Below are 11,288 nucleotides of genomic sequence, written 5' to 3' on the forward strand. Positions count from 1 at the left end.
CATGGCGTTTTGGACGTTTTTTGGCTGATTAGATGACTTTGTTTATGTAATTTTCAGTTTTAGGTGTTTTTATGTTTACGGCCTTTTTAATTTCTAAATGTAAGTTACAAAATGGTTATAAAAACCATTTCTTTCTGTAAGATGGAGGAGTTGAACATTTTAGATGGTGAATGAAGATTCTCAGAATCTTTCTCTGTTTTAGTTTTGTGCTTTTCTCTTTGTGAGATTGTTCTACTTTGTTCTTTTGGTTGTCTACGTTGTAGGCTAGTACTAGAGACAGAGTTTTGGGGGTTTTAGGTCTCTCCTCGCACTAAGAGATAGTGGACCATATATATCAGTTTTCCTTTTCGTTTTATTTCGTTTTTATCCGCTGCGCCCTACATTAGTTGGTATCAATAGCGTCAGCTCGATCTAAGGGTGACGCTATATTCAGCATGTCGTAGATGCCATTATATGAAGATCTTAATCTGGACCTTCCTCCAATATTTGATCATTGCTTGGATAGTTCATGTCCAATATGTTGTGAAAATTATTCAGGTGATTGTCTTATAAATCTTGATCTTCCTCTCGAGTTTGATCGTTCTCCATATGGTACTTATCATGTTTGCTGTCAAAGTTCTTGTGTGGTTCAACGAAATGTTGATATGGAATCTTATCTAATTATTAAAAATGTTGATTACAAAGAATTTTTGAAGTTGGAGTTTCATGATTTAATGAGTTCATTGGAAACTTCGGGATATGTTGATTTAATTGGGGTTGATGTCTTCTACTTCAGAATTTCCAAAGTTTTGGTTGACATTATAAATCAAATGAAAGAGAATGTCAAGGTTGCAAGGTATGCTATTAAGGGTGCTTTTCACACTTCAACAATCAATATTAAATGCTACAAATATCTATTTGTTTGGACCGGCAGAGTTCAATTTTATCGCTCCAAATCAATTGATGATCCGAATTCGAGAACGAATTCTCTCCAGCCCCATGAGAATGATGCAGGTCAAGGACTAAAGGCGTTATTACATAAAATTACTGGCAGTTGGAGTCTAAGTTTTATAATATAATGCATGCATTTTTAGAGTTATAATGTACGTATCTAGCTTTAAATTTGTGGCTTATGGAATTCCTAGGTTCATGACATTTTATGAAATCATTTAGTTTTTTAGGAGTTATATTGTAAGCCTTTATTTTTTTATCCCTTTTCATATTTTTTACTTTAAGTTGTAAGCCTATAAATACTTTTATTTGTAAAGAACAATGGGAGAGGTTGTTTGAATTATAATATTGATATTTGAGTTGTAAACTCATTTTTATGTGCCTTTCTCTTGTTTAAGAGTCTACTGCTTTGTTCTTTCTAGTTCTACATTGTAGGCTGGTACTAGAACCAAAGTTTATAGGGTTTTCAGGCCTCTCCTCGCACTAGGAGATAGTGGACCCTACCTATCAATCCTATCTATCATTTTATTTTGTTGTGGTATATGTCATTATAATTTTATGTATGGTGATGTTGTTGAGGATCCTACAATTGATGACGAAACTGGTGGCCAAGAGTTTTTTTTGGTAGGTTGGAGTAGATAATTAAGAGTTGTATTTGAATTCTATCAAGGATATTCATGATGGCAACAATCTGCCTTTTGAATTCAAAATTTAACACAATAGAAAACAAATGAACATAATCGTTTTGACAGAGGTGGTGAAATCTTTTGCTGAGTTTCAATTCTACGATCCAGTTTGGTTGGATTTCATACATGCTTCCACCAACAAGAGGTTGAGTGAAAGGATTGATTTGTTAAAAGTCTTAAATATTGATGCATTATGTCCATATCCTGATGCTATAGTTCAATTCCAAGAGATGGCTAACCTCTGTATATTCTATGCAAACAATCTGTTTGTAAGTTTGAAGAAGAAAACAAAGCATGGCAACCCAGAATGGTTGTAGCACTTCACGACTTGGGTTCATGGTCTTACAAACAAAACTCAAGGAAGAGTTTTCTTCGAGAAGGGAAGAATGATGTAGGATGAGAAATAAATGATTCATTTGGCATGGAGCACATAAATTAATGGAAGATAAATTTATGTGCTGGAATAAAGATGGTGGTTTAATACATATTGTCTGATCAGTTTACTTCCATGACGTTTTATGGATGATGCAGATCAGTTCGCCAGTGCATTTATTGAATCATTGGGATAAAATGAATAACTATAACCAATCAGAAGAACTTAATAACAGCCATTAGTAGCTCCTAATAATGGCCAGGGCATTTTGGACGTTGTTTGGCTGATTGGATTACTTTGTTTATGTAATTTCCAGTTTTAGGTGTTTTTATGTTTATTGCATTTTTAATTTCTGAATGTAAGTTACAAAATGGTTATAAAAACCATTTCTTTCTGTAAGATGGAGGAGTTGAACGTTTTAGATGGTGAATGAAAATTCTCAGAGTGTTTCTCTATTTAAGTTTTGTGCTTTTCTCTTTTTGAGATTGTTCTACTTTGTTCTTCTAGTTGTCTACATTGTAGGCTGGTACTAGAGACGGGGTTTTGGGGTTTTCAGGTCTCTCCTCGCACTAGGAGATAGTGGACCTTATATATCAGTTTTCCTTTTCATTTTATTTCATTTTTATCCGATGCGCCCTGCATCACCAGCCTATCGGCAGCAGGCAAACCCTTACGAGCAATGAAGGAAGTCTTCAACATTTTTCTCAACCGGCATCTCTTAAGAAGGTGAGGAAGATCTCTTCTTTCCACCTTTATTCATAATTGGCTCCACGACAACAATTGGATGAGCCAATACCTCTGCCTTGATCCGTTTTATCTCCTCTCTTGGGGGCAGCCCACCTTTCTCCTAACAAAAAGGACTAAGTAGCCAACGCCATTCATGATACTCAGAGCGGATACCTAAAGCAACATGCACTTTCTTCATGTCTGGAGAAGTCTTGGGAGTTGAGCCGAATTCCAAATCTACGTAAACAGAAAAGGACAAACAATGAATAAGAGAGCAACTCAGCAAAAATACAAAGCAACCTAGAGACTAAGCAGCCTATTTACTGGAAATGAAAATTGTCGAAACACACAGCTCAGGAGAAGAATCAGACTTCCACTCTCCACTTATCTCCAAAGTCTCATTGGCCCAGCCATGATCTTCCTTGCTTGAATGATTGAAGAGCCTATGACGAGATTGCAGCTCCCCAACTCCTTCAACGTGGCCTGTATCAAAGAAGTACCAGAATTCGTTGATGGTTAAATCCAAGTCAAAGAACTGGCTTAGATTGAGGAACCCCACCATCACAAGAATCGCATTTAGAGAACATTGAGCGGGGCCACACTTCATGGAGCAAAGCACTTCTTGGAAGAAATGTGGCATGGGAAAATTAAATCTCAACACGAAGTAGTAGGGGTGAAACTTGATGGCTCTCCAAGCCCTACTACGTGGCTCAAGGCTACTACCTTCCTTGACACGTTTCACACGCACTCCCGACATAATGGCAAGCCTATATGCCTCAAGAAAGTCTTTAGACGAGTCATTAGAGCTAATTTTGAAGTGAGCAGCCTTGAAATAACCCACCTTGCTCAAAGACCTGCCTTAACGATACAACGACGGTACATCATCGTCACTTTTGTGACCGAAAGAAAACATACTCGAAGAAATTCTACAAAGGCCCAAGGAAAATTCGTTAGACAATTACATCAAGCACCATGGCCCAAAATCCAAGCCACGACCCAAATTGTAAAAGCCCAGCAACCGCGTTAGTCCTCACGGCCTGGTCCAACTCCTTCACGACCCATATCAATTGGAGGAGGGCTAGCGCCCTTAGGCCTCCCTCTCTCATTCTTTTGCATGGGCCAAAGCCTAACCATTCGCAACCAGCCCAAAAAGGTGGCCCGAACCTTATTTCCTTTCTCCAACTCGTGCCACCAGCCCTCGACCCAAGCTGAGCCGCCACCACACCAAGCCAATGAGGCAACCCTACGGCAGCAACTATGCCGAAGCTTTCTAGCCACCTTTTCACACCTTCTCAACCCCCGTCAAGCCAAATTCCAATCCCTGAAGCTCCCAAAAATTAAGAAGACAAGGAAAATTAAATTTTTCTTACCTTGGTGCAGCATGAAGATGAAGAAAGCAACGGAAGACGGTCTTTTGCACGAGAAAGTGTAGAAGATTGCTAGGGGAAGGGAAACAAATATCCTCTAGCTTTCTCTCTCTTGCAAGGTAAAATAAATTGTTGTCTGAAGTTGATTTAATCATCTACTGAAGATAGACTAAAATAGAATTTAGAAGTGATTTATTTCTCTTTCCTAGAAGGATCTAATTTCCAATTAAAGAGGGAATCTACATCAAAATAGGAAACAATCCTATGTTTCCTAAAGTAAGAGAAGATCTCTACACCTGCTGTCATTTCCTACAACCAGCCCAACAGGTGTAGGGGCATTTGTGGAGCCAAAAATAATCAAGAAAATTATGGAGGCGGCACGTGGACTTTTGGGTGAAAAAGATAAAATTACCCTCGAGGCACACCAGGATTCCCACGCGCATGCAGCGAACAATAATGGCTCAATCAAGGAAGAGTCAAAGGTGATCAAAATGGTATCTATTGAAAACCCTCTTATCACTCCTCATCAAAATCATCACTCAAAAGGTAACTCCCAATTATCCTATTTAAATTAGGATTGATTACCAAGTTAATTCCAAGATATTATTTCACATAATATCTTGCAATTAACCTCATAAAACGAGCATAAGTGGCCAGTCCCTATTCTCCAAATAAGGCCAGCCATACCCCTATATATAGTCTCGTTTCACCACCAAAAAGAAAAGTTAATTCTCTCCCTAAAATTCCCTAAACACTTTCTCTCTCAAATTCTAAATTTGGCATCGGAGACTCTTCGGCCAAAGCAAGCCCCTCCCCCCCCCCCCATTCATCGTGGGCGCATAAGGCTATTGGCCTTAATCTTAGGTGTTATTATTTTGCAGGTGCGTTTTCGTTAAAGGAGAAAACGGTGGAAATTTGCATCCACAATTCTCTCATGAACTTGATGTTTGTCAAAGCCATTAGAATCTTGATGTGAAGTCTAAAATAATCAGAATTAGGAGTTACAAGCATCTTAATGTTCCTCAAAGCCACAAGTAAAGGCATCATCCATTACATAGAATTTAACTTCAACAAGGAATTTAATAAAAAACCTAATACCAACAAAGTAATTTTCCTCCTTTTTCTCTCCTTCATACGATAAGGATGAGGAAGAAGATAGACTTCAGATTGCTAGCAGCCCTATTGTGATGAGGCTAAGTCTTCATCCAGAATTTGGAAAAACAAAAAAAATTGACAATAGCCTTGTTGTGATCGCCCGACGACAAGCAAAGTGTGAAAAAGCTTTCAATTGTTTAAGACTTCCTGAAAAATGTGCTTAAGTGAAGGAAAAGGCATATGAACTTTTCAATTGGGTAGAAGGAAAAGGCATGATTAATTAGTAGAATAGTGGCGAAAAATGACAGTATAATGGAAGTCGGAAGATATAACAGAGTTAAAAGGACATCCTTTATTTTGTGACTTATCAGCTTTTCCAGGTATGAATAAGTGAGCAAATGACAAACTGTCAAAATTTAATAGGTTGGGAACACCACCTGCCTTGCTGAGGTGTATGTTCATGTCACTCCCAAAAATTTATCTCCTTCTACAGATTCAAACAGAACAAAAATTCGTAATTTCAGTGCCCGCCTAGACCACTTAGGCCCCCGCCTAATGTCTTTCCCAATTTACCTTCCAACTTGGGCTTAATCCCGGTGAATGACCACCGCGTGGCTCCTAGGTGCTATCTAGGCCTATTTTTAGAACACTGTGTAACATCCCACATCGCTCAGGGGAGTGGATCTTTTAAGCCTTATATGTATATTCCCATCTATACCTAGCACGAGGCCTTTTGGGAACTCACTGTCTTCGGGTTCCATCGAAACTCCAAAGTTAAGCGAGTTGGAGCGAGAACATTCCCAAGATGGGTAACCCATTGGGAAGTTCTCGTGTGAGTTCCCAAAAACAAAATCGTGAGGGCGTGGTCAAGGCCCAAAGCAGACAATATTGTGCTACGGTGGAGTCGAGTCCGAGATGTGGTGAGGGCTCGGGCCGAGATGTGACAATTTGGTATCAGAGCCAATTCTTGCCCGGAAGTGTGCTAACAAACACATTGGGCCCCTAAGCGGGGTGGATTGTAACATCCCACATCGCCCAGGGGAGTGGATCCTGTAAGCCTTATATGTATATTCCTCTCTCTACCTAGCACGAGCCCTTTTGGGAACTTACTAGCTTCGGGTTCCATCGGAACTCCGAAGTTAAGCGAGTTTCGGCAAGAGCATTCCCAGGATGGGTGACCCATTAGGAAGTTCTCGTATGAGTTCCCAGAAACAAAACCGTGAGGGCGTGGTGGAGGCCCAGGGTGGGATGTGACAACTGCTTGTAAGTGAGAGACCTTAAATTTGATTTTTGCCAAAGGCGAATTTGAACCATATTATTGCTAACACATTGTGAGACTAAGCGCACTCCCTCTCCTAACTCCTACCTTCCTGGTCACATGTATTTCTTTAGAAGTCCCGAAAACTCTAATGCACGGGATTATATCACCTAAAAGATATCTTAAGAGCCATTTAATATTATAGTTTAGTGGTATTCCCTTTCACTGGTAAGTGAGAGGTTTTAGGTTCGATTCTCGCCCAAGGAGAATTGGAACCACATTATTGATAGCCCATTATGAGGCTTAACCACTCTTCCAATCCTTTAGTGTAGATAATATCATTTATTAAAAATAAAAAAATAAAAAATAAAAAACCTTTAGAGCATCTTAAAAGGAGAGTCAAATTTTTTTTTGTGCTTTGCCTATTAGGCTTACTTATTTCTTCATTTTATTTCATTTACTAATTATTTTATTATTAAATTCAGAGCACTTAATTTCTTAAGTAACAAAAAATAAGAGAATTATTATTGACATTCCAAAAATCTCATTTTGCACTCCAAAAATCTCTAATTTGAAGACTGAATCAGAGGAAAATTGTAAACAGAGATTGTAATCTACAAATTTACTTTGTACACGTGTTCTCGTTTCATTCGATACAGAATTTTCGTGTTTACATATTTGGCACGCCCTCACATTCCCCGACCCGGAATGTCCACTAGGACCCCGAATCGAGCCGTGCTAGCTGACACCTACTCACATACTCAACAATTTGACACGACCAGTGGGACCTCTCTGCCTCTCATCTCTGTCTTCAAATCCGCAGCCAAAAAAAAAAAAAAAAAAAAAAAAAAACATAAATGGCATCAAGGAAAGATCAAGTTGTTTCTGCGACCAACGCGAAATCCCGCATCAAACACTACCCTTGCCGCACCCTTGAGGTGAAGATCACCCATATGTTGTTTTCAAGCTCAAAACTTGAAGCAATCGTTTAACCATTCGTCTGAGATCAAGTCATCGCGACCCTTGGATCAACAATCACGCATCTACATCAAATTTGAAGACTAAATCAGTGGAAAATTATAAACAGAGATTTTAACCTACAAATTCAAATCAATAAAAAATTACTTTGTACACGTGTTCTCATTTCATTCGATACAGAATTTTCGTGTATACAAGACCATTGCTCAAACTCTTACCCAACGAAATGAAGTTATTCGTCAGGGGAAATTTAGTTTGCCGGAAAATAAAATCGTCAGGTAAAGGTGCGTTGAGCACTTGGACCATACGAAAATATCTTACTCAGCAACGTCGTTTCGTCGCCCCACACCAAATTAAATACTATTAAAAACTTAACCTGACAAAACCTTTGTCGGGTAACCTTTTAAAACCAAAAAAATCAAAAATAAAAATTTGCTCGACAGATACATTCATCGGCCTAACCTTTTGAAATTTTTTACAATATTCGGTATTAATACAATATTTAGTGTCAATAATTTATTTAATTTTAGTTAATTAATCTAAAAGGCTAAAATTAATCACAACTTTTTAAAAATTATTTAATTAACATTCAAAATAAAATGGCTCGTACAATTATTTTAAAAAAAAAAAAAAAAAAAAAAAAAAAAACTCAACTAATTAACCTGAACTACTTTGGTGGCTGCTGAGGTGGCTAGGGGAATGGCGCTTCAAGGTTGTTTGAGGGTATATACAAACAAGTGTGATGTTCGGATTGTGGAAACTAGTTTCGTACAATGTGTATCTCGTCAAAACAATATATTCAACAAACACTTATAGTTTATTATATACTTCCTTTAAGTAGAACATAAACTTTTGTTGTATCCACTAGTGTAAATATTTAGACTGATGATAGGGTATGTTCATTTTATTCTTCTAGGATCGAGGAGCATATTTGTTAAAAAAAAAAAAATCAATAAAATTGGAGCTAAAATGACCGTACAAATCATGATTATTCGTTTCTAACTATCGAATGATTTCATCCTGTCACCTAATCCCGGAATGTTTACTTTTGGTAATTTTTGGCTTATCAGATCTCGTAGTGTATAAGTTTGATGTACGGTTGGATCATGGAAATTAGTTTCATAGAATGTGTATCCCGTCAAAACAATAGATTCAACAAACACAGAGTTTTTCTATACTTCCTTTGAGTAGAACGTATTGTTATTGTAAATATTTTAAATTGATGATCGGGTTTGTTCATTGTATTCTTCCAGGGTCGACTTGTGTATTTCTGAAAGAATCATCAAAATCGGAGCTAAAATGACATTAAATCGTGATTATTCACTTCTAACAATCGAAGGATTTCGTCTTGTTACCTAATCTCCAAACATATGTTTTTGGTATTTTTGGCGTAACAAATCTTGAAGTCTTTACAAACAAGTTCGACGATTAGATCGTGGACTAGTTTTGTAGAATGTCAAAACATCGAAAGAATTTAATATGTCAACCCTACCACTCACTTTGAGCGACGGATATATCCACTTACTCGATGAAACAAAACCCTAAACAATCGAGCAAGATTTTACACACTACGCATCATTTTTTTCCTTTGAAGCCAAGTGTTTTTCTGACAAAAGGCTTCTTGCTTGACCAAATGTCTCAATCGCTTAAAGTCTCTGACAAAATACTAAACATTGATAATTTTTGCCTGACTAACTGGAATTTTTGTGGGGTAAAACCACTTGATCTGAGGAATTGGGTTCGTTGGACAAAAATTTGTAGGACAAATAGTGACTTTTAAGATGCCAAATCTTATTGCTTTCGACATTTAACATGTAGTTTCAAGCGCAGTGGAGATGCTATGAATATGTCATTATCATAGGGGCGATATGACTTATGTTTCTCGTCTGATGTTTTGGTTGTACAACTTACTAAATTTAATGAATATGGAGCGAAAATATGAATATCAACTTGCAAATTATGTCTAAGTGCATGTAGAAAATAGATAAATCACAAAGAAAATTTATCCCTCGTAATCTCTACAAAAATGGTAGGATTGAAAAGAACAAGTTTTCTTCACGACTTCTTTATCTTATACGTTCACTTGGACAAAATATGCATATTAACATCCATATTTTCTTTTCAATATTCATTGAATCTAGTGGATTGGCAAGCCACGCCAATATCAAACATTAAATGAGTCCATACAATATAAAAAATAATCTAATTTTTTTCTCTTGTCAAGAGGGATTCCAAATTCGAATGAAACCTAATTAAATTGAAATAGTACATGGGTGCATAGTTTATAGTTTCAAAATTTAGTACAACCATTATTAAGACAATTTATTGAGATACCTCCTTTGTAAAGAACCATCTATCCTAGTTCTATCTTTCATTGGATTGATGAGATTCTGATGTGGCATTTGTTTTATCTATCTCTGTCTCACGTGACTACCCACATGGCTTAAACCATATCCAACCGAGGGCTAGCTAGAGGGCTCGTTTTAACCCTCTGGCCCTCCAAGATATTAATATTTTAATGAACAGTACATGGCCATATTTGCCTCTGTCTCCAACCGAAGGTCAAAGGGCCATAGGGCTCATTTTAGCCCTGTCACAAAAAACCGTCTCCAACCAAGGGCCAAAGGGCCAAACATAATTTATTATTTAAATTTAAAAACTACAACAACTTAAATTCAAATCCAACAACAACTTAAATTTAAAACCTACAACTTATATTTAAAAACTACAACCTAAATTTAAAAATGACGAATTAAATTTAAAAACTACAAATAAAATTCAAAAACAACATTAACTTGAATTTAAAAACTACAACAACTTAAATTTAATATCCATAATCAACATCATCTTCATCATCCACCATTGTAGGAGTATAGTCAAAGGTAAACAACTGCCGCCGGGTCATAATTTCTTTTTCTTTTTTTCTATCAAAATAGGCCTTACTCATTGGAGTGTAATTCGAAGTGTTCCTTTCCATATTCTTATCATCCATCTCTTCTTGTATTTGTTTGGCCCGTTCTTCATGCCTACCTTTCCTTTCTTCCGCCTTAAGGGCATTTTGCTCCGCCATTAATCACAATGAGGCCGCCACTTCATGTTGAGCGGCGTAATCATCATTTGCCTTGCCCTTTTCCTTCAACATTCGCTCCTTATTTCGTCCCATAGCCCTAGGTATGGAACCTTCACCTGAAGAAGGATTTTCTACCCTTGTTTGTTGAATGGCCGAAGATCTATCTTCATCCATATCTGCAGCTGATGATGCAGTTCCAAACACTAGCGTAGGAGCTCTATGCGGTGGATCTTCAAATAACACCCACCCTTTACAAATTTCCCAACAACTCTTAAACTGAAAGAGTTTCGAGCTGCTCTCCATATACAATTCCTCCGCTTGGCGTACCTAGAAAAAAATTAAAGGAAATTAATTTTTGAAATTAAATGTAAAATAATTAAATATTTAAAATAAATTGTGAAAACACTTACTTCGTCATAGTAATTAGCGTCGATTTCATGTCACTAACAATGCTTGATGCCATTTCTTCAAACTTGGTTGAAGATGTTTCTTCCATCTTGAAGAACAACTCTCGTGGTTTCAAATATTCACTGGAGTGGTGCCTTCATAGAACTCTAAGTATTTTTTGGACACACGAGTCCGAACGCCGTCATTTGTTTAACAATTCCCCCTCACACTATCTTCCGACACCCATCTATAAGCCTTGCAAAGAGCTTCATCTTCTTTTCGGGTCCAAGCCCTACCTTTCATTGTAGACGAGGCCATTTGAAAATTATTGAAAAATTTAAAGGACAAATTTTTGAAAGAGGAAAGAAAATATGAGAATTGCATGGTGTAGGTGAAAATATTGTAAGGAATGGTGAAT

The sequence above is a fragment of the Pyrus communis genome, chromosome 10 (assembly GCF_041283825.1).
Source record: "Pyrus communis isolate YQ-2024b chromosome 10, ASM4128382v1, whole genome shotgun sequence".
NCBI classification, from domain to species: domain Eukaryota; kingdom Viridiplantae; phylum Streptophyta; class Magnoliopsida; order Rosales; family Rosaceae; genus Pyrus; species Pyrus communis.